This window comes from Felis catus, chromosome A1 (genome assembly GCF_018350175.1).
Source record: "Felis catus isolate Fca126 chromosome A1, F.catus_Fca126_mat1.0, whole genome shotgun sequence".
NCBI classification, from domain to species: Eukaryota; Metazoa; Chordata; class Mammalia; order Carnivora; family Felidae; genus Felis; species Felis catus.
In genome coordinates this window covers 45752603-45778340 of record NC_058368.1, presented here as the reverse complement: position 1 = coordinate 45778340, position 25738 = coordinate 45752603, and the positions used below count along the sequence as shown (strand labels likewise).

Below are 25738 nucleotides of genomic sequence, written 5' to 3'. Positions count from 1 at the left end.
TCAGAGCCTAGAGTAGGGTTTGGCACATGATAGAAACTCAAATATTTGAATTAATATATTAATTTCTTTGTCCATGGATGCTTTGTTTTTCAATCTATTTTTTTTTCATCCCAGTAGGCTAACCCCCCCCCCCAAAAAAAGGCAAATAACATCCTTAGTGTGTGTTATTCTATTTTATTAAAAAATACGTCATCCCTGGGGTGCCTGAGTCACTCACTCAGTTGAGCGTCTGACTTGATTTCAGCTCAGGTCATGATCCCATGTGGTGGGCTTGAGTCCCACATAGGGCTCCAGGCTGAGTATGGAGCCTGCTTAAGATTCCCTCTCCCTCTGCCCCTCTCTCCACTTGCACATGCATATGCTCCGTCTTGCCCTCCATCTCTCCTCTCCCTCCCTCCCTCCTTCCCTCTCTCCCTCCCTCTCCCCCTCCCTCCCTCTCCCCCTCTCAAATGGATTAAAAAAGGAAAAAAAAAAACACAACACATCATTCCTGGTACATGTGTTTGAGAATTTGCAACAGAAATGGGTGTTCTCAGACTCTGGGATATTCCAGTGTACATCTATGAACCTCTTCCTCATCTTCCTTATCACTAATCATTGTACAACCTTAGCTACTGGCCAAGCATATGTATAGCTGTACCTCATCCTTTTTTTTTTAATTGAGAACTGTAATACTTGGAATTATGTTTTATAAGATTTCTTTCTCCACTAGCCTATACAGGCTCCAGAATCAAGGCTCTAATTCTGGATTTTTATTCAGAAGCTTGATTTTTGTTTTCATTATCAGACTATTGGATAGGAGTAAATTCCCTATGTAGCATAGATTGGAGAGATAACTTCCAGACTAGTATCTTTGCTTTTCTTGCATGCCAGAGTAAAATCACCTGATAAGCTGGAATTGACGTGGTTTCTTTAATCTTAGTGGAGGAACGTGGTTGTCAGAGACCAAGTGGCACAATGGCAGCAAGACAGAGTTAACAATTAGATCTCTGGAAATGAATGGACACTGGGGTGCTTGATTATGGCCAATGGATTAGTGGATTCCCAGGAGTAAATGTGACAAAGTGCCAAGGCCTCATTTGACTTTTGTAACTACCCAAACAAAAAACATCTAGTCTTGGCAGACAGAAGGTTCGGACACTGTATTAGAGATTCATGGCTCTTTCTTCAATTTTATATACTTGAGTCAGTTCATAGGGTTCTTGAAAGAAGGATAGGCAGGTGCCCTTGCACAAGGACTCCATAATGGTCTTCTGAACAAACAAGAACAGGTGCTTTTCCCTTCTGTGTCTTGCACAACTTAGGCCTTTACCAGTAGCTCAGAAAATTTCAGCTCATCATTTCTGTATGATAAATAACTATAATTTCATTTCACACTTCTCATGTTGAAATCTTCCATTTTAGAATTTATATTATTCCCTTGACACACAATTATGAAGTCTTAGAAAGCTATAATCAAGTTTTACTCATTTTTCCCCCAACATCCTCTCTTTCCATATATTTGCTGCATTGCACTGAATGGAAAATGTAGTTCCTTCCAAAGTTTTATTCTACCTAAAAACAACCATGATAAAGCCTATTTTAGAAATGTTCTTTCTCTCAATTTCATCATTTTTTAGACTTACTGTGTCCCTAAACCCTGACTAAATGAAGGAAAAATACATGGGAAATTCCCAAATCTTTGCATATGGTAAAATGCTGTTACTTAAAAATGGAAACGAATGCACTTCAAAATATGGATAAGGGCAATGTCTACCTTCAGTATTAACACTGTTGGACTTTGCAGACCAACCGGTACATTGGCCAACTGACCACTGAGATCAGCTGTGTCAATGGTAGCAGAGAGGATGAGCAGAAAAGAACCATTTGAATCAAAATGTAACATGACGAGATGGAAATTTGAAAGCATTTTCCCAGTTTTGATACCCTAGAATACATCAATGTTTTTTTTTAATTTTTAAAATGCAAATATATTGTATAATTTCTTACTGAAATTAATCATTACCTTTCCAATAAAATCCAAATTCCATAGCATGATATATGAAACCTGTCATGATTTCGTCTCCATGTAAATTCTGTACCTTTATATCTCACTACAAGCCATCTCTGTTTCCAGTTTTTTTTTTTTCTCTCATCCTTTGCCTTGATTTGGGTTTTCTAGATGCAGATCCTTAGATGAAATTTAGGAAAAACTGGTAGGGAAGTGGGAAAGCGGGACAAAGTAAGAGACCAACTGTGTGCAAGTTAATATTGAGGGCAGCTGGAGCTGCATTCTGTAGGAACTCTGGCAACATGCAAAACAGGAGCCATGGGCCTGTCCTAAAAGAGGAGTGACTGCACTAAGGTAATAATTCACGAGCTTCTGGCAGACATTGTCTAGTCACTAATTCATTTCTAAAAGTTTGGTTCCCTGAATTTTCTATATTCTCCCATGAACATTTATTGCCAGGTTCCTTTTTGGCTTTTTGTTTTATTTTGTCTTGGGAACAAAAGCTCAAATTTCTGAAAATTGATAATTACGTTGTCAAAAAATAGAACCCTCAAACTGAAAATGTGAATGAATACTTCCAAATCCTGGTTTTTATAGGGAAAAAAAACCACATATTCATAAGGAGCATAATGAAAGTCTACATATCCAACCTTATTTCTTTCAGTCTTTTTCAAAGTTACTCTGGAAAATTAGAACAAAGTATGCAATTTTAGCAAAGGTGCTATGCAGGTTTATGTTTTGTTTGGGTTCTCGATGAGAATGGAGAAAACTCTTCATTATTTTGGTTTTCATTTGCTTTTTACCGTTATAATGTCAAATCATATACAGTATATCACAGTAAAAGCAAACATGTTAACCTTATGGTGCTTTTTTGAGTGTTAATGATGATGTTTTTCATTATTTGTTTTTGTAACAAAGCATTATAGCACCAATGGAAAAAAATAAACCTTGTAAAACATTTTATCACCTATTCATCTTAAACAAAAGTTTCATATATTTCAATATGGTGTGATATTGCACTACAGAATTATGCAAACTAAAAGGCATTTCCACCTGCAGAAAAACTGATTGTTATTATAGAAGCGGAGGAATGAAAGCAGATGAAGAAAGTCACCTGTGTTGTATTGAGGCAATCAGTTTTAAAACACTCATAATCTAGTGATGTCAATAGCTCCGTTGTGATCAAATATATATTTTCATTTTGTGTGGATGTGCTGGCCCATGCTGCCAACAAGTAAGGTACCATCAATCATAAAGGGAGAAGATAAAGCTAAATTCAAGTGGCACAAACTACAATACTGAGTGTTATTCTATACTAAACAAAGTTTGTAAATCATTTTGAAAGATAGAAACCAGTCTTTGATTCCAGAAGAATGTATATAAAATCTAAGATCCAAATATCAAATCCAAACCATGCTGAATAATATTTTGCCCATGTGGACTGTAATAATCCTATTTAGATTTCTGGATTCCAATATTTAACTGGTATAAGTCTTAGCTCGCTGCATTCACTGTCTCATGTATAAAATGTGAAAAATAAAGCCCCCTAGAAAGGTTGCTCTTCAGAGCATCATTTCTCAAGGTAGGCGCTGTGGGCTTCCTGCCTCAATCACTCACCTGTATGCTGCAAGAGCATGACTGTCTAGGTGAGACCTATTGAGTGAGACTCCGAAGGGGCCATTGGGAAAGGGGGCAAGCTCTACTGCTGATTTTTGAGACCTCACTCCCATACTAGGGAAGGGTCAGTTGGGACTTTGTTATAAATTTATTATATTCTGACATACTTTATCAAGTATTTGAATACTGATGTTACAAAAGATGCTAACTGATTTTTTCCTAAGCCAAATAAATAAAAGACCTTTAAAAATACTAGAGTCAATAATAAACGTATTTTCCATAATATGTCAGCAAAAAAGACCATGTTTCAAAACTATCGGGGAAGAGAATTGAATTTCAAAGTATTTGAAGATGTCTCTAAGAAATGCTCATTGTTTTCCATCTGTATCTGTATATATTTATCTTTGTTTAGGATTGCTTACCTTTAAAATTTTGGTTCTAAAGTCTCATAACTGTTCCGGTTCAGGCATGGCTCTACTACAGGTACACAATTTCAGGTCTGGCTGTAAAATAATATGATTAGGCATTTAGATAACTCTCCTGAGTACCAAAGTACTATTTATTCAGTCTTATTCCAGCAAGTACTTAAAATGTTACATAAACTTTCTAAATGAATGTTTTTAAAATTAGTACAAAGGGTAAATAAGAAAAATGTATTATACACAAGTGCATTCTCTAAGTTACTTTGTAGACCCCAAATTCAACTTCCACCCAAAGCAAATAATAAAAGGACAAAAGGATACTTTTGATGATGATAGATTTGTTAATGGCATAGATGGTAGTGGTGATTTCATGGATGTATATTTCCATATTTCCCAAATTGTGTATACTAAATATGTACAATTTTTGTATGTCATTCATACCTCAATAAAATGTAACAGGCAATTGATGAATAAATTAGTAATGAACTAGGAAAAAATGTGAGGTAACAAATTTTTCTTTCTGCTCCAAGTTGGATCACGTGACTCAGTTCATATGCCATAACACACAAAAATTAACAGTATAGAGTTCACAGGAAGTAAGCCAGCTTCCAAGATCTGTGGTCCTTGGACTGTCACTCATGGTTTGGATGCCACACCTACTGGCTCCCATAATCTGGGAATAACTCTGGAATACACAGTCTCCATCCAACATTTTAATTTTCTATGAATTGTCATCACCACTGGAATACAAACTCCCAGAGAGCAAGAAATGTTTTTCTTGGCATCCCCAACACCAATTTGAGTACTCAGTAAGTGTTAATTGAATATTCTAAATAAAGAAGCACTCCTTATACAAAAGTGGAAGCTACCTTTGTTTAATCTCTTCTTTGAAAGAAATAATTTCAGTGTCCCAGGTTCCACTCATGAGTGATAAACTCCTGTTTTGCTAAGAGATTCATTTTATCTGTATGCAAGTTAAACTGCTGGCAGTTTATCCCGATATGAACTAACAATTTAGGTATGTAGATTATCTTCTCCCAGGGACTTCCTTAAGTTCACAACAAGTAATAGATATGGAACTTAGATCATTTAACTCCCCTAAAATAAATTACATGGTGGAGAGAGTGAAGTTAAACTCCTCATTGTGAATTACAAACTTAAACCATTGTACGAACTTTTAAAATTTCATACCTTAAATTAATACATAATAAAGTTATATAAATAGGAACTATTTTGGCCAAGAACATTTTCTTTTGATTACATGTATTTTATAGTTGTACCAAAGATATAAGTATGATACCACATGAACTAGTAAAACTTACGAAAAGTGCTAAAAAATTAAAGCTGGCAAAGCTCGGTTGCAAAGAGAAAAAAAAAAAAACTGAGGTAGCAATAAGGTTGATGTCACCATATTCTCTGAATCTTAGAACACCTGAGGATATTTATTCTTATATCATTAAACTTTAAGTGGGTTTTTTTTTAGACGTGAGTTTTCATAGATAAATGAAGTTTGCTTATATTATGTTTTAGGTATTTTTTATCTGGTCCTTTGTAGAGGTCTCTGTTACAATCCCATACTTCCTTAGTAGTTTCTAGATGGGAATTGCTTTTGCTGAAGTTATTGGGGGGCCCCTTCATCTGAACATTTGGGACCCTTTTCATCTCAGAAATGTTATGGATTTTTTGTCTCTGTTCTTATTTTTTCACAAGAAATATTACTTTACCTGCATGGTCTCTTCACTTTTTTGTTGTCCAGATCTATTGCTTTCTCATTTTTACATCTGTTTTTACCATGGGTTGTTTGAATTCTATCAATATTTCTCAAGTGTGAACTGTGTATCCATATTTTTCTACTTTATCAAGTTTGGCATTATAAATATGTCTTTTTTACAGGATTAATCCTCTCCCACCCACCCCCAGTATTTTTTTTTTTATCTGAAATTGTCATTTATTCTCTTCTGAGGCTTTTGTTGTTGATATTTTCTTTTATTTTGGTTCTTTTTTTCATTTATTCTAATTTTACTTTTAAGGGAGGTTGTGAGTTCTCATCTGTTGGAATCAGTGAATAAGTTTTCAAGGACTATATTTATTCTGATTTCTTTCAGCAACATTCCTTTGTTGTGCTATGGAAATTTCACATAGGACTGTTTTTCTCCTTTCACTTGATTTGATAATGCATTTTCTGCCCAACTCTGTATGTTGCCCTTAGCCCATTCCCTGTTCTTGTGATCCATGCAGGTGTAAGAGGAGAGCCTGTGAAGGAGGCAGACAGTCTCCCATCTTCACTGCACATCCTCTGTGAGAAGTATACAGACTGTTCCGAAGAACCAGAGGAGGTATGTAACTTTAGAAAGTAATACTTCTACTAATTACAGCAACCAGTATAATTTAACCTCTGCATGCTGGGAACTATACTCATACTGACTGTCATTCAGTTATGAACCCTAAAGTTAAGGTATTGTTATTACTGAATATTATAGATGAGAGAAATGGGGGTAGATTTAAATTGTTCTTTTCATGTATTGAATTTTGATAGAAGAAAAATTATGGATAATCAAGCAATAATGGAAAGAAAACAGCTTTCAGAAACAAATATGGGGTCAAATTATGTAGCTTTCAGTATTTGTTCCAAAATATTCTTATGAGAGTAAATGCAAATTAAAATGTGTTAGGATCACTAAACATGAGTGATTTGGTAATGTCTGTAAACTTAATCAGAAGTGATATTTAAATAAGTGGATCTCAACTCCTGATCAACTTGTGCAGTTTTATTTCTCCAATGCTGTCTAAGGTAAGTGGACGTTTATGCAATAAAACTATTTTTAAAGTATTGGTGTCAGAAAAAAAAGTATCGAACTTTTTTTGGCCATTTCACCTGGTAAGTTTTTAGTTTCGTCTCCTATATACAAATGTCTTCTGAATTTCAGTTTATCTTGGGGAAATGTGCTATATAGTTCTGTTTAATAATGTTTGCTGTTTCTATTTAAGCTTCTTGAAAATAGGTTAAGGGCAGTTAAATGGATCAGGATTATGTTGTAATTAGTAAAATCTAATATTTCTTTGCCTAAATCATAGTATGCTTTTCCTCAATTTACTTTCATCAAAGTAAGTCATTATTCAAGAACATATAATTAGCTTGTTTTAATCTTATCATTTTCAGATACCTGCTAAAGTAATTAGCTTTCTCTTCTTTTTAGTTAAAAGATTGCTAAAGGATCAATGCACAATACATCGTTTTCTATTCCACAACACCAATTACTTTCACCCTTAGTGAAATTTATTGATTTTTCCTAATAGTACATTATCACCAGTTACTCACAGCATGGTGTTTATTAATTAGTAAGAGAAATATAGATTCATTTATGAAGAGTTATCCTTTTAAGTTTCTCGTCTAGAACACATGTGGTAGTATGGTTGGTACCTGCTAATAGCATGTAGAATTTAAGAATCAAGTTTGTCATTCCCAAGGTTTCCGTATTTTTCGTCTTGAGATGCATTATAACTCAAAGTTAGAAATAAAAAAAACAGAACTTCTTACGTAATTAACTTCTCATGAAGTTAATAAGTTTTTTTTTTCCTGGTCTTTGTTCTGAAACGAATTTCATTTTCTTATGGCCAAGAAATACAAAGCAGGTGCATTGAATACCTCTTTATATAATATTGGTTATTGCAATATCATATCAAATTGAAACAATAAAGATGAAGTATATATAGCTTGGTATAATGAAGGAATATACTTCTTGGTTATTTGTATATTTATGTACTTACTAGATTGAAACTTTCCGAACAGCTAAGAATGAAAATGAAAGATAATTTTGAATTTCCTCATCGACATTCAGGGCTTATTTTACCATTTTTTCAGTTTTGCTTGCTTATCTGACGTTAAAAGAAGCATAGTTTTTGCCATAAAAGCCTTAGACAGTTCTTAGTTTATTCTTAGATACCTTATTGATGTTATTGATAGCATTTATGGAATATGTTTGTACAATTGGCTATTTGTGTGTTATTTAATTCCTTTTAGTATTTTAGTAGATTTGAAGGGAGGAGAAAGTAAAATGTCTTTATCTGCTATTTCATTTTTATCTAAATGTGAATTTTAAAACCTCAAACTTGAGCTGCATAATTGCACACATATATAATAAAATTCGTATTGCTTCAATAAGCTGCAGAAACTGTAATTTCATATTGAAGATGGTGTATGGCTTCAGCAGACTTCCATGAAGGAATTGAGTTTACATAGTAGAAATGTTAACATTAGGGTTACCAGTGTCTATATATTTTCTACATTGTTTTACTGAGTTTGCTAAGAAGAGTTAGTTCCTTGTAAGTAGCTTTGAGGGTCAACATCCTCCATGTTGTTTTACATCTCTCATTACTTACACTATTGATCTTGAATAGGATTTTTATTTCCCCTGCTGTTTAAATCCATTATTATTGATGATTATGTAAAATGCAGTTGGAAGAACCATTGAATGAGTGAATACAGATGTACTCAGGCATTGCTGAAGATAGGATGAATTTTAGTTTACATTTTGATTACCAGAAAAGTGTGCCTTGTATGTGTGTATAACAACAACATAGATATCTTTCGTGGACTTAGTACCCTGAATATTTCTTTAGGGCTGGTGTTACCAGTTAACACTTTTGACTAGGTCACTGTTAACTCTTAGTTCTTAGTTTATGGAAAGTAATTTTGAAAGAAAAATCATCTAAATCCTATCATTCACATAGCAGGATACTAATATGTTGATTCAGTGATGACTGTTAACCTCTCTTTTATATGACCATTCCCTTCTTAAAAGCTCTAACTCATATGAAGGGACTTCCTGTATCTCCATCTGTCTCTGAGCACTCCGTACCTTTCTCCTGTTTTGACAGCCTTGATTCTCCAGCCCATAAATAGAATTATTTCTCACAACTTTTCTTGGTATTGTTTCAGAATTTAGGCTCTCCAGCCAGACTTGGCATTTCACAGTATTACTGTGTACTAGTTTCCTAATCTTTATATAAACAAAGTAGTAATTACCTCATTATTATATTTCTATCAGTAAATACATAATTTTGCATATATTGACTAGTGTGATATCGGACATTCTTAGAAATTATATTGTGAATTTATACCCTTCCCACTGGGGCTTTCACTTTCTGTATTGGTTCAGATTTTACTGTTACAGGTAACTCCATCAAATGTCATGATCTTCTAAGTTTTATAGCTTTCAGATTTAATGATTCAGTGAAATTAATTGGATCAGTTTTTTTTTCTAGTGTTGAGCTGTATAAGTTTATGTGAATTGGTTGAAATTTGTTAGAATTCCCTCATTTTATTTTCATTTAAAGTCTATCACTGATTGTCCATAGTGAATATTAAAATTTCTAGTAACTAGGGTTTAGTGGAATTGAAATGGATTTGTGTAAAGGTTTAAAATGTTAAAAATCCAGCTTAAAACAAGAATTTGAGGATTTTTTTCTTTTATCATACATAGTTATTGGTATAAAATACTTTGACAATATCTCATTTTATTATACCTTTGAAATTTTTGTGTGCCTTCGCAGTGGAATGTATTTCTAAAGTTCTAAAATACTCTAAGTGATTACAGTTTATCTGAGTTTAGGTATTTAAACTTAGTATGGGCCACTTAGCTTTTCACCAAAAACAATCAAAGTTGTAGAAATAACCAGACAAAAAATTAGTGCATAAATCAGGGAAGAAGGCACGTATATGTAAAGGGAATGTGCTTAGTCTCTGATCAGCTCCTCCAAATAAAGTTTTCTGTATTTCTATTTCTTAGGTGGCTCATTCTGTTTATGATAAGACATAACTTCTTCTGGATAAGAGTAACTTCTTTTGGATGTGACTTTATTGTGTTGGGAACTTTTGTTCCACCCTTTCCCTTCAACAAATCTTTTCTGTGCTCGACAATAAAGTCCATTTTCTAATAAGGCTGATAGGACCCTGGCCTGTGAGGATGGTTCTTTGTCTTTGTGTCAGTCCAGACAATTAAGATGGAAAGCACATTTACATGAAAGTAGAAAATTGAGATTACAGAAAGCAGTGTTAGCTTTTGTTATCTTAGTAATATTCTAAATTTTATTTGCTCTGGTTGGCAAGAATAGACTGAGTACAAGGGATTTTTTTTTCACAAAAGTTAGTTCACCTGAAAGTGAGGTCAATTTATTTAAGAGGCAGGAGGGGCATAATTGGTGGAGCCTGTGGCCCTGCTATCTATTTTGCATGCTTGCATGATTTTGTAGGGTTTTTCCTATATGAGTGGCTATTCTTCCATGTGTTTGAAATGGTTGGATCAAGGAAAATGGTGAGGGAGGTAGGAGAGGAGAAAATTATTGAAAAAATGTATAATCCCAATGGAATAACTCCTGGGTTGTTGCCAACCTAATTTCCATCTGTCTTATTTGTTGTATAGTGTCTGTGACTTCATTATGAAGTGATACTAGAGTATTCTAAGTAAATATATTATTTTTAGAGTATCTTGAAATAATACATACATGTTATATATATTACATCTGTATTACATATAGCTATGTTATATATTTATATCAACACATAAATTTTCCATTTATGTGTATTTGTATAGTACACACACAGATATAGATATGGATGATATAGATATGATTCGAATCTCCCTGCCTATGGAAATCAAAATTGTATGCATTATTACATTTCCTCAAGAAAATTGGTTTTATGGGATGGTTTTCCTTTGTTGTCGTAAAAATAGATGTAGCAATCCCAGGAATGCCAAACTATTTTCAAACAATGTTTCCATTCTAAAGGATTGCTGGTAGTTTCCTGAAACCTTGGTCTAAGGAATTGTGAAGCCTTGGTCTGGTAAAGGAGGACTGAGCTGTGACTAATGTTCAGTATCTGAGAGATGTATATAGCACTGGGCTGTATGCTTTCCACCTCTGTCTGGAGGATCAGGCATTAAGGAATTGTTCATTTCTTCATATTTTAAAAAGTTATTTTAATCTTGCTTAGCACTTAGACTACATTTACTTACAAAATCAGTTCTTTCCAGAATGTTTTTGCTTTCATACATATTTCTCACAGGTGTTTAATATCTGTGACCTTCAAATCTGGAAAAATCATCCTTTTATTCTTTCATTCGATACATGATTCAATGCAAACAGTAGACCGCTACGCATCTAGTTGTGCAGCTCCTATACCTAGGTCATCATGTTTGACTCCTCCCACTCTGTGCCTCTCCCATCATATTCATTACTGAGGCACATTGATGATATAGCCTCTAATTCAAGATACACAAATGTATAGAATGCCACCTTACCAAAGTCTCAGGCGACTAACCAATCAATATTGTGGCCCCATCAGTGAAAATTTATGTTTGTATTAAAATTTGTCATTTGGGTTCCAAGTGTTTATCAATTGTATCCACTCATTCCCAGCTCAACTGCTACCATCCTCATTCAGGCCGACATGAACCAGGATTGTGATAGCAACTTCTTAACTGGCATCCTTCAATCCAGTCCCATTATCCCTTTCTGTTAATCTCAGCAAGTCACCAGATTGACCTATATGAAACAAAGTCTTGAAATTATACTCCCTTCCTGAATCAACTTCACTGTCTCTCCATTGCCTCAAAATACAGAGAAACTCCTTAATACGCTCACACAAAAACACCATGATCTGATCCTTGCCTACCTCTGCATTCTCAGCTCAACCTCCTGCTTCACCTTTATTCCTTTATATGCTTTATATTTGTCATCCCAGTTTTGATTGTTGCTTACTTGTCTAAAATTAGTGATTCAGTCAATTAAAAACACACTGAAGAACTTCTCTGTGTTGGAATAAGAATGTCTATACTTTCACCTTCCAAAATTTCACTTAGCAAATGCTTATTTTTCCAACATCACTTCACCAAGGGATGTTCTTCTCATTATTTGTCTTCCCTCTGCAGACTGGATAATATAACCATCCCCTGTGCCCTTTGTATCATTAACATCGTGTTCTTTGTATAAATGGCGTTTTGTTATATAACTCCAAGTATTTTGCTAACAACGTTTATGTTTAAAATTTTCTTTCTGAAATATGTGATTTCTAGTGTATATAATCCTAAAACAATGTTTTACAAAAGTTACTTATTATCAAAAAGCATAATATTTCTGCAATAATTGGATACAAACCTTAGTTTTACTTATTACCTGTGTAACATTATTTGAATTCAGAGTGCCTCAATTTTTTTCATCTTCTAAAAATAAGATATCACATGTGCCAAACATGTACATCAATAATAGTGACTTAGGATTCCTATTCAAATGTAATGTTATGTAAACTCAGTGGTGAATTAACCTTTCTGAATTCTAGCATACTTCTATATAAAATATGGTAAAATTATATACATATATATATTTATGTGTGTGTGTGTATGTATGTGTAAGATGTAAGATCACGGGAAGAACCCTCTTTCTACAAAAGAGCATACATTTGTAAAGGTGGATAAGGAGGGCCAGAGTGCTTCAGACATTGGAAGGGGAATTCTGTGCAGTAGGAAGTGCCTAGCACCAGCTCCTGTGCTGTTCCCAACTGTATCTATGTATTTATGTATCTGTGTATCTACCTACCTACCTACCTACATAGATCCATTGATTGGTCTATCTATCTATAGTGTTCCTATCTCTAACATAAAATTGTGCATTACAAAGTATTTCAGAAATATAATATGACTGGATATTTTGGGTTAATATTTCAGTGGTAGTTGTAGCATTGTTGGAGTCTTCTTCTGATCCCCAGTGTACCAGATGGCCAGTGTACCATACCCCAGCTGCTATGACTGTTGGCTGTTAATGGCAACCTTGACCTGGCTCTGTCTTTGCAAATTTGCTCTCAGGCTGAACAAGAGCAACTCCTCAAGGGAGCTTGGACACCACTCGCAGCCTGTATACAATAACTGATGGACAAAGCGATGTAAAAAGCAGGGTCTCCCTCAAAGTTTGAATGGCTATGAGCTGTAGTTCCCATGTGGATATCCTGCCCTTATACTGCTCCTTCCACTGCTCTATCCTGCTTCCTTCACTCTTTTTCTCTTTACAAACAAGGCCTGAATATATCCCATGTTCCTTGACTCTTCTCTCAGGGTCTACTTCTAGGGAAACCCAAGCTAAGATGGTGCTTTATGTGAATTAGCACTTGCATTCTCCTCTATTTTCTCCTAAGCCTCTTAACATACTTGTTAAATAGTGAATCCATTTTGGAGAGAGCAGAACATTTTAGAACACAATTAAAAAGCAATTTGGAAAAAAAATTGTCAGTGCTCTCACTTAGGATGTTCAACCTTTCGAAGTACATTCAACAATGATTGGAAAGTAGAACTATATCTGGATCAGGGGAGATTCACAGAGAACGGACATGTTTGTTTTGGGGGAGAAACCTCTTCGGTGGATTTTTTTAATGATCATGTGAAAAAGAAAAATTCTTCTCATGATGAAGACTGTCTCCTAGATTCTATTTCTTAATCTACTTATTTTGCTTTCTCCAATCTTTTGTTTATTTTTAGTTAAGGATTAAAACCCATAATTTCTGCCTACTTATTTTTCTCATCTTAAATGATTTGAAGTAGCTAAAGAGTTATGCATATACCTTGGAAAAATGTGCCACCCCCAAATATAGACAAGGAAAATATAAATGCATGAAAAATTTTTTCTCTTTATAAGTTCCAAAATATTTAAATGTGCCTTTCAACATTAGCAAATGACTAATCCCATTATCATAATTTATTAACCAGATCTTTTGTTCTATGTAGTAATACACTGTGTTTCCATGCTGTGTGTTTTTTATCCAGTGACCTAATTTGCTTAAAAGGAAACTCTTAAAACTCCCTTGTTGTAATGAATAAAATGTTAATGAAGAACTACAGAGAAATCCCCTCTGCATTAGTTCCATATTCCCAGGAACATCATCATAAATTTGTTTGCCTGGTTCTGACAATGGTAGTGATGTTCCAGCTGCGCAGAAGCATAGTAATGCTAAATGGTTCTGATGGAAAAGTTAAAGATGTTCAAGGCACTGTCATCTGGGATGGACTCTGGGAAGTTATCTTTTGGAGGGAGTATTTGATGGATTTGGCTTTCGTCCAATTTTTTAACATTTATTTTTTGCATTGGCAACTACTAGAAGCTTTTTCAAAAATTACAAATAGAAACTATGCAAACAGACATGTTTCCAGCAGAAAATGAAAGATTTTAAATTGGTGCTTTTTCTCCTCCAAGTTAATATAGCCCTCACTAATTTCTTAATAGTGTTGGTATGAATATTAAATTTAATGACTAAAGCATTAAACTGTTTTAAAATTATTCTTGATTATGCTATTTAGCTTAATGTTCATACTTTTGTGCCTTGACCTCTGCTCTGCATCATGAATATACAATTAATTTAAAAAGTAATTTGCTTAATATTGATAAATTCCTGTGGATATTTTTCAATTTAAGTGTTGACAAGTTTAAGTGTCACTGATAAAAATTTCCAAATGCAGGTAGGAAAATTGATACTCATTTTGAACCTTGAGTGTCTAAATAGAATTTTCTACTGTATCAAAATCTAAAATATATTTACACTCACATTACAAAAATGTCATTTTAGAAACATTAAGATCATCATGTGTTAGTATCAATTTTAATTCCTCTAAAAAGTGATAAACTGACAAGCAAGTGGGCACATTTTTATGCCCACGAAAGAACTCAACATATGTTTCTGCATTTGAAAATTGAAAAAACTCAACATCAAACTAAAATAGCAATTAAGGAAATAGAAGCTGTAAATCAGAACGAAGACTATATATAGTTAATCTCTTTTACCATATCCCTAGGGTTACTGTGTGTAAAGGGAAATATTTTTTCAGTACTTTTGCTTAGGGGTATAAAACTCGACCATCCTTTCAATTTTGGTTGCCTACATTCTTATCAACTTTTCCAACAATCAAAAACCTCTTTCTCTTGTTTTATACTCATAGGATCTGTATAGTCACTGAGTTTTTCTACCAACTTCAAAGAGAATACCTTGTTTATATTCACTTTGAAACAGATGCGAGATAAATAACAAAGAGGCCTATAGTGTGTGAGCAACATATTTACCTTTGTGAAATATTCAGAAAAACGAAGAAAAAAACCCCAAAATATGTGAAAAAACAATCATGTTAATTAGTCCTCAGTGCTTCATTTGAGTTAAGAGCTCAGGGGAATAGGATATAATAGGATGTCTTTAATATTGAACTATAATCTTTCATGTTGAGAAAATCTCCACATTTCTGTAGACATTTTGTCAGAGATAGTTTCCTTTTACTTATAATAGAAAATTCTGTTGAAGTGGCAAGAGTTGAAGGTGAAAGAAAATCTACATTTGATAACTATTGTGAGTTATGAGATTTAAATATATTTAAATATATTTTAACTTTCAAAGATCCTATTATATAGGTATTACTGTACCCATTTTATAATGGAAGGGGACAAGATTTGAGAGTTAGAACTTCAGTTTGCAATTATATAGGGACTACAATTTGTATTCAAATATATCTGACTTGATATCCCATATATTTCCCACTACGTCATAATATCACATTGTTAATAGAAAGCTTTAATACACTGCAAGGCTGACTCACTGTAAAGTTATGAAATTTTACCATCAGTAACTTTCAATTGCTTGGGCCTCCAACAAACTGTGGGTCCTATATTGACATAGTAATATACCTTTCCAAATTTGTGAAATTAAAATATGTTGGTATGTAGTTTTCACTTCAATATTTTGGATGGGAATCACCCAAAATAGAATGTATCCCAGTTTCTGTATTTCTAGGACAGAATCGTAACAGTGCTACAAGAAGTGGATGCATTCGTGTAAAGTTCCTTGGTTTCTTCACATGTAATAAGACACTTGGGGTTTATCTCCAATGATTATGAAATTTTGTGTAATTAATTCAGGTGTCATGTTCTCACCATTTATGCTGAAGCTATTACCTTTAGAAGAAGGAATAGTATCTAAGAAAACCTAGAAGGTATTAGGAGATTCATCTTTTTGTTTTATACACACACGTATGCGTGTATGTATAAATACACACATGCACATACATACAGGCAGAACAAAAAGGCATGGGTCTTGCTGACAAGGCCATGAAGTCTATACAATGAGATTAATATCAAATGGAGAAAGAAAATCCAGGTAAAACCTAATATAATGGACGGCAAGAGGTATTATTAAACGATGTAAGGAAAAAGCTAAAAAATGCTCATGGCTGTATCGTGGCCAGAATCCAAGGCAAGAACATGGATATTAACTCAAGTAAATTAGAAATTTTTTTATTAAGCTATTCCTTCGGCCTCCTAGGTGTTGCTAGAAGTTGATAGAATGGTGCTTAGCACTAATATATGGTAATGGAAGAAAACATATTTTGCTTAAGACATGTTTAATTTTTTTTTTACAGATGCATATCATATATGACTAGAGCTTATTCATGAATGTGAATCCATGGAAAATACTGGAAATGATGACATATCTGCTATCTATGTATAAATATGTAATAACAATGACAGGCTTCAGCCCTGCAGATGTCCTCTATAAGGAACTGTTCACTAAAACATAACGATTTGCAAATGTTAAAATATTCCCAATCAAATTCTAAAATACCCAGTTGCAGTGCTTTTTGTGAAACAAATTCCAAAATGTGCTCTTCACTGTCCCCACCCCCACCCCTCAGAGGAGCAAAATACTGGAATATAGACAACTCAGATTTTAGAGTCTCATTGGTTTCAAATGTTGCTAAACTACTTCATGGTTATGTGAGTCTCCTAAACCAGAATTTCCTCATGAAAAGTAGAGATACTAATCTATAACTTGTCAATTTTTTCTTTTTAAAAATGATTTAAGGAATGTGTGTGTAAAGAGTCTACCAAGTTGAAGGACAGTAATAAATAACAGCCATTATTCCTCCCAGGTGTTTAATTTTCAAACCTGTGGTCTTCACTCACTGATTCATTCGGTTTTCCTGGATTTACTTATTTCTTCCTATATTGAAATTGCTTTTGTGTACATACATACTGAATCACAAATGGCACATGAGTCTGAATCCCTCCCATTCTAGAAGTTCACATGCCAGTTTCAGTTGGTTGATTAATGCCTGTCTAGCCATGGTGACTGAGAGTTTATTTTTTGCATTTCAAGTTATTTATCAAAAGGGGGAGGCGATGATGTTTTCACGTATAGGGTATATTTGACCTAAAACATTCAGCTGTATCTGTTGAGCAAGAGTCATATAAACCAGGCAAAACAGAACATGCAAGAAAAAGCAATTTTCATGAGCAAATGTCTTCTAATGAAACTAAAATAATAGAGGTGTTTTTCCCTCTCAGCATTTCAGATTCTGTATTATTCCCCATACTGAGGGAGATCCCGCTGAGGACTGCTGTTGTTGGGTTTGTAATTTTAGGTTGGGTTGGTTGGTTGATTTGTTTGGATATGATGTGGCTCTTAATGCAAATGGACTACCTCAAACAGTGCTCAAATGAGAAAACCTCACTTATGTGAAGGCTAATACTGAGAAATGGGATTTTTGAAGCAAAGAACCTACACCATATGAAGTCTTATTAAATATTGGAGTGCTCTCTCATATAATAATATTTGATTTTTGAAAATATATATTCTAAAGATGGAAGGGAGAGCCTAGAATGCTTGTGAATTCAGGAGGATACTATAATCTTCATAATATCTTATGCTACTAGTAATGGAAGTATCGAAAATTCAACAGTAATTATATATTTAAGTATATTGAGATTAACAATAGGAAAAAGGGGCACCTAGGTGGCTCAGTTGGTTAGGCATCTGACTCTTGATTTCGGCTCGGGTCATGATCTGATGGTTTGTGTGTTCAAGCCCTGCGTTGGACTCTGTGCTGACAGTGCAGAGCTTGCTTGGGATCCTCTCTCTCTCCTCTCTCTTTCTGTCCTTACCCCGCTTGCGCTCTTTCTCTCCAATAAATAAACTTAAAAATTACAAAGAAAAACAATAGGAAAGAAATAGGACTCTTGCTTAGGATATATAATGTAATGGTGCTGAAGGGGTCTAAAAACATGTTCTACAGAGTGATTGAAAAAGCTAAGGTCTTGAGAAAACTGGTTGACCATGCTGGCTGTGATCAAATATGGGAAGTGTTGCCGTGAAGATCAATTTAAATACTTAGGTTTCTTCAAATAGTAGAAAAGAAACTTATGTATAAAATTGTTTGGAATATAATTAAGTTCAAAATGAAATCATTTTCTAAATATTAAAAATTAGAAATACATGACTTTCCAGAGAATGATTATGTGTAGTAATAAAAATATTCAAATAGAAAACAGGCATCCATTTGTAGCAGGTATCTTTTTGTTTTTTCTTGGTGAAAAAAATTGTTGGTATTTTGATAGGGATTGTATTGTGTTAAGTCTGTATATTGTTTTGGGTGGTATGGACATTTTAACAATATTGGTTCTTCCAAACTATAAGCATGAAATGTCTTTCCATTTGTGTTACCTTCAGGTTCTTTCATCAGTGTTTTATAGTTTTCAGAGTAGAATGTATTCCTAAGTATTATTTTTGGTGCAATTGTAAATGGGATTGCTTTCTTATACTTCATGTTAAATAACACAGCAGATTTCTGTATATTAATTTTGTCCTGCAATTTTACTGAATTCATTTATTACTTCTAGTGTTCATTGTGTGGAGCTTTTATGGTTTTCTATATGTAGTAGCATGTTATCTGCAAATAGTGATAGTTTCATTTCTTAGTAATTTGGATGCCTTTATTTCTTGTCTGATGGCTGTGGCTAGGACTTTCAGGACTGTGTTGAATAAAAATTCTGAGAGTCGACATCCTTATCTTGTTCCTGACTTAGGGGAGAAGCTCCCAGTTTTTCACCATTGAGTATGATGTCCGCTGTGGGGTTTTAATGGCCTTTATCATGTGGAGGCATGTTTCCTCAAAACATACCTTGTTGAGAGTTTTTATCATGAATGGGATGTTGTGCTTTGTTAAATGCTTTTTCTGCATCTATTAAGATGATCATATGGTTTTTATCCTTTCTCTTGTTGATGTGATATATCCTGTTGATCAGTTTGTGAATACTGAACCACCCTTGCAACTGAGGAGTAAATCCCACTTGGTCATGGTGAATGGTGGTTTAAATGCATTATTGATTTGGTTTGCTAATATTTTGAGGATTTTTTGCATCTGTGTTGATCAGAGCTACAGACCTATAATTTTCTTTCTCCTCCCCACCCCCTTCCCTCCTTCCTTTCTTGTAGTGTCTTTATCTGGTTGTGGTCAGGGTAATGCTGGCCTTGTGGAATGGGTTTGGAATCTTCCTCTTCCATTTTGGAATACTTCCAGAAGAAGAGGTATTAATAACTGTTCTTTAAAGGTTGGGTAGAATTCACCTGACGAGCTGTCTGGTCCTAGGCTTCTGTTTGCTGGGAGTTTTTTGATTATTGATTCAATTTCATTGTTAGGAATTAGTCTGTTCAAATGTTGCTTTCCTTCCTGATTCAGTTTTGGAAGATTGTTTATAGGAATTTATCCATTTTTGATAATCTCTTGTAATCCTTTGTATTTCTGTGGTGTCAGTTGTGATGCTACAGTGTTTATATAATGAACGACTGTAATATATTGTTTGGAGGATAAACTAAAAAAACCTTCAGATTTCATTTGCCTTAAAAATTCCATGTTTCTTTAAAAATACTCGTTCTGTGATTTCCATTTTGAGGTTCCTATGTGTCTTAATTTACATTATCTATGATTTGCTCCAATGTCTAAATTATTGGAGACAGTGGAAACATGAGGAGGGAGTATCTCCAGCCATCTTTATCAGGCAAAAGGACTCAAAAGATCTAAACCAAAAGGAAATTCTCGTCCATAGTCTTATTTTTTTCCAGTTTATGTACTGATTAATGAATTTTTCTTCTCACAGCCAAAATAACTGAGTTTTCATCTACCATTTCAGCAAATTAAAGAATTTCTTGTATTGAACACACACTATGTGCCATGTCTTGTTCTAGGCATATACAAACACAAACCTATGTATATCTGTCTAAATGTGTGTATATATGAGACTGTTAGGAATGTATACATCTGTCTGTCTATACCTCATAGTCCCTATACTCATAGAACTTATATTTAGTGAGATGTTGAAAATGTTCTGATAAAAGAAGTACAGTGTTATGGGAATCCACAGAAAGGACATCTAATTCCAATTTTGAAACTGAAAAAGTCTTGGCAAATTTCTAAGAAACTATGAATTTTCTTCAGGAAATTTCAACAGCCTAGAAAATAAAGTGGAAGCTTTCAAACTGGCCATTAAATCTCCTATATGTGTAGACCACCAATAAAATGTTACTGCCTTCTGTACAAAATACATTATTATTTCAGGTGGGTTTTGATAGATGACTTTTAAAGATGTTAAAGGTGTAGTTTTTTGCTACATCTTTTAGCAGCTTGATTCCTAGCTGGGTAGAAATATCTAAGCACATGGAATGTGTGAGGTGGGCGGATGGTGACAGAATGGAGTATGATGTTGTCATAAAAATACTGTTGATACATAACAGATTATAAAATATTTTCACGTGTATTTAAAATGTTTGTTAGTTACTCACATGAACTTTGATCTTAGCTTTAATTTCAAACTACTTTTCAATGAAAATTTGCATTATATATCAATTCACTTTTGTTATTTCAAAACTCATGCCGGAAAAATAGTTTGATCCAAATTTTATAATTGATAGATTACATGACTTGTTCAAATCATAGGGGGTGTAGGCTGACACTTCTGCATGTGAACTTAGATATGATGACTTAAAGGCTATTTTCTTATAATGTGAAAACATGTTAAAATACAGAGAGTACAGAAATAACTATTGTAAGAGATGGAAGGCTTATATGGAAAAAGTAGTGACACTGCTTTTAGCGAAGAGGAATATACTATATGGAAGGTTATGAAATGTTTTATCTATTGGGTATCAATTTACAGGGAGCTCATAATTAATGTCTTTTTGTATAAAGGAATTGCTGGCTCATAAAAGATTAGAAGAAGTCCTTAGATAACTTTAATTATACCCAATCAGGAGTTATTTACAACTGCCTTTTTGTTCCTAATGAATTTATAAAGTGAAGACCCCTGAAAACAAATGTGCCTGCTTCCATCCTGATATTGGTAATTTTATATAATAAATATTTTAAGTCATTCCATTATCAAAAAATTACTGATTAGACCAATTTTGCTTAAATCGATATGTTCTGTTACTCACCTTATTAAAATAGTTGATTTTTCACTATAAAAACAAATGAAAAGAGCTTTTCAACCAAGAGGCACTAACTTAAAATAGTTTTCTGGAGTTGTGTCCTTTTTTTAAGAAAAATTTAAATAAAAGTATAACCTTGATTCCAAGGCATAGCCAAAGGCTAAGAAAAGAAAAGTTTAGTAAATGACTCCTATTAATCTAGCTTTAAAATGGATGAATAATATGTTACAACCTCTCTGACATATGGTGAGGTTTGCAGCAAGTTTGGCATAATGGTTTCACTTAATAAACACCTGATTAGCATTGTTTAACAGGTTTGGAGTGCATGAAAACAGTCAAATAGCAACATTCTGTCTAGTTAATTCCTCATTAGCAGACTCACAGTCACTGCATTTGACAGATTGTATACCAGTCTTGACACAAGGTGACCTCTTGCTTGGACCTGTTCATCACCTTCAGTCTGTCATAAATGAAGTCAGTATAAATGTCAGAGTGAAAGTGACATCACCAGAGAATTCATCTGATGCCTTGAAGGTTATTATTTTCCCAATATTATTATGTATAGACACAGTGAAAATATATGTAGCTACAAACCAAATGAGAATGATAAACCAGAAAAACCTACATATGAAAGCTTTTGAGTAATATTTTAAGGCATGTGATCCATAAATAAAATTCAGCAGAATTATTTAAATTACTTGACATCAAATATTATTTTTGAAAATAATGTTTAAGCTACAACCTAAATTGACGATGTGTATAGGGTTTAGAAGATTAATTGTGAAGCTCAGCTAATTATTAATATTTCTATTTAATCTACCCATACCACTGCCTTTCCTTCATAGTTTTTTTTTGAATAAAACCAAACATTGAAAGAAAGGTGAAAAACTGAATCGATTAAAAACTGTAGGTTTGAGGAGAGTTTAAAAGAACAAATTTTGAAAGAAAAATCTTTAATCATTATAACATTGAACATTTGTAAATTGAACATTTCAATGAGAAAATTCTTCAGATTCGAAGGAAATACTCATTTACCATTTTTGTCATCCTTGATAAATTATCTCTACCAAAGAGCCCCTTTTGAATCACAAAATCAATTATACAATTGTACAACATTTATATTTGTCTCCTTGACAAGAAGAAATTGAACCAGTTTCAATTTATCTGAATGAAGCCTTGATTAATGCAACATGTTATTATAAACAAAACAAAATAGATATAATGCATTCTTGCTTTATTCCATTCCTTTGTAAATTTTTCACAAAGTATTTTTTTTATTTCTAAATCTTAAAACCTAAAACAAATATTTTAAAATCAGAGGATGCATATTGCAAAGAAAGAAAATAATCATTGGTAAAGACTAATTTTAGTGCATAGAAAGAATTGTCTATTGAATTGGAATTTTTGTAAGTATCAAAATTAAAAATCTTATTTTCATTTTAAGAAATAACCTTTAAGGCATGGACATAAATAAGAAACATATATTTCTGATAAAAAACATATATTTTAAAGCTTATTTATTTTGAGAGGGGGAGGGAAGGGTGGTGCAGAAAGGAGGAAAGCGAGAATCCTAAGCAAGCTTCATGCTGTCAGTGCAGACCCTGACTCAGGGCTTGATCTCATGAACCATGACATCGTGACCTGAGCCAAGATCAAGTCAGATGCTTGACCAACTGAGCGACCCAGGTATTCCACATATATATATATATATATATATATATATATATATATATATATATATATATATATATATATATATAACGTGTGTGTGTGTGTGTATATGTATATATATGTATGTATATATAATATATTGAAGAGAGGATTTTAAATCACATTTTCTGTGAAGTTCTTCTCTAGCCTTATTTAAATTTTGTGATTTTATTTTTTTTTTAAATTTTTTTTTCAACGTTTATTTATTTTTGGGACAGAGAGAGACAGAGCATGAAAGGGGGAGGGGCAGAGAGAGAGGGAGACCCAGAATCGGAAACAGGCTCCAGGCTCTGAGCCATCAGCCCAGAGCCTGACGCGGGGCTCGGACTCATGGACCGCGAGATCGTGACCCGGCTGAAGTCGGACGCTTAACCGACTGCGCCACCCAGGCGCCCCAAGTTTTGTGATTTTAAATAAAATGGTTATAGTTACAATTATGTAACTGTAATAGTAGGAAAGAGAGTTCCGGGCTTTTATACCCCCTTTTAATGTGTATGCATTCATTAATTGGATATGTTTTCTGAGGTACTGATTTTGAGGAATTTAGCAAAGAAATCACAGTAACCAAAGAGACACCATTCGAACAATGTATGAATAAAGGAGGAGTTAGTTTAACTCACTTTAGGCTTGAATAGAATCCATATACCAGTTTCTCAATTTAAGCTAGGTCTTTTTAATACCTTGCTGTATCAACTCCTGATACAGATCTTTGTGTCTTTAACAGGGCAGGAAAGTGAAGATCAAAAAAGGTAGCAGCCTGTCCAAAGTCATGCAGCTAGTAAATAACAGGTTGGGATTATAAATTTAGCTCTGTTATTTCAAGGGTCATGGCTGCAGAACACCTAGTCATTCATACTATCCTGTTACAACTTCATGACACCTGCTTTAGATCTTCTTCGTAGCTCATTCTGTTATAACTGTTTCATCTTTTTTGTTTACTGTATATTTTCCTTCAATGATAGTCTTTCTGTAATTGTTTCCTTGCTAGGTTTATATATGTAGTATAAATGTAGACTTATTTTCTTAATTTTATGTTTTTATCTCATTTATAACTTATAAACATCTTCCATTGAATCAACATCTTTCATTGTCATAACTAATTAGGTATAGTCCATTTTCCTTTTGCCCCTAAGCTAATTGCAATTGATTCAGTATACTGGTATACAATTTTCTTAATAATCTATGATATATCACATCAGGGGCAGCTGATCTATAAATGCTCATTTTTTCAAGTACAGTATTCCCTTATCTGCCTTTGTCAAATGTCATTCTTGAATGCTTTTCATTATTTTCTAATTGTCCAAATGTATTTTGTACATTTTTATTGTCAAAGGTTTACCTGAGACAGGGATTTAAGGATATGAAGCCATTCAGACCCATTAATAATTTTATTCCCTGGCTTCATTGTCTTTATTGTCATTTTAGTCATTATTTTCTAAAAATCGATTGAAATTTATACATAAAACTCTTAAAACTAACCTTTTATATGTTTCCCCAAATTCTTGTGAAATTGAATAAAAATCAACAAGTTCCCTGTTGTATTTTGCATAAGAAATTAACATTTTAAAAATAGGACTTCAAGAACCCCACCTTGTGCTGATAGTAGCCAGAAGTTTAAGGGAAAAGATAGCAAACAAACCATCTAATTTATATTAAGTAAGTTTTCTTAGAGATGATCTGCCTTATTGGTTTCTCCTGATCATGACAGGTCTTGTTATCGTAGTTTTATTTACTTTGGAACTTTGGATGGTAATATTTAAGACATAAGCACAAACCTTTGGTAAAATTACTGTCTGCTTTCCCTCGTTTTGTGTAGGGGAAAGTTGAGAGGCCAGCCCTGACCTGGAGAAGACAGCCACTCTTCTCTAAAGGGGTACCTTCATATAAACTCAGATTATTTTTAGTTTATAATTTTGTTATTACTGTAACAATTTTGTTACTACCTTTACTACTCCAGAATAACAACAAAATCTCGAGCTTGCTGTAGACTATAGGCTTGGTCCTTATTTACCATAGCCATTGTTCTGCTTTCTCGTATGTTCTGTGTATCTGATCAATGTTTTTCATGCTGGCCAAATCTGCGTAGAATTAATCAAACATCTTGCTACAGTCTTAGTCTCCCTCTCCATTCTCTCTCCCCTCTCCTTTTCTTTCTTTTTGTGTTTGTTTTAGCTTCCTTATAAAATTAGAGGCTACAGGGTGTAATTATTTCAATTTTTCCCTTGGTCCAGTGTTAGGGCCTGAATATAAACTAGAATGCATACTGTTGCTTTATTTACTAAAATTCATTTTGTTTAAAATGCTCACTTTGCTTATTTTCTTACTGGTATTATTTGGTCAAATTAGGGCCCTAAAACATTTTTATGGGCCTCGTATCTCCTGAATTTATGGACCAGATACTTATCATTGGATTTCTATTTGCCAAGAACTTATAGGACTTCAGTATATGCTTCAGGAAAATTACACAAAACATTTGTGAAATTTGGATGACTCAAGTGTTTGACAAAAATGCTAAGTTGCTCAAAAAATTTTGGCAGGGAGGTATGTGGAAAGGTCTTTGCAATGAGTTGAACCATTTCTGAATCTGATTGTCAGTATAGACTGAGCCATTTATGGCAGGATGTGTATAATGCATCATGAGTATTATGAAATATTACTCATTTCTAATTCATTACAAAAATACTTTCCCAAACTTGCATATGTGATAGATGGCAA

At 33.7% G+C, this 25738-nt stretch overlaps 1 long non-coding RNA gene across 2 annotated transcripts in view; it reads left to right on the top strand.

The window, feature by feature from the left end:
* Positions 1-25738, top strand: part of LOC123384441 — a 192702-nt gene that overhangs the window by 66069 nt on the left and 100895 nt on the right. Inside the window, exons 2-3 of one of the 2 annotated variants that reach the window (XR_006595533.1) lie at positions 6268-6365; positions 16473-16755. This is a non-coding gene — a long non-coding RNA (uncharacterized LOC123384441). Of the gene's footprint in view, positions 1-6267; positions 6366-16472; positions 16756-25738 lie in introns of those variants that run through there. The other variant, XR_006595534.1, reaches the window with a different exon arrangement.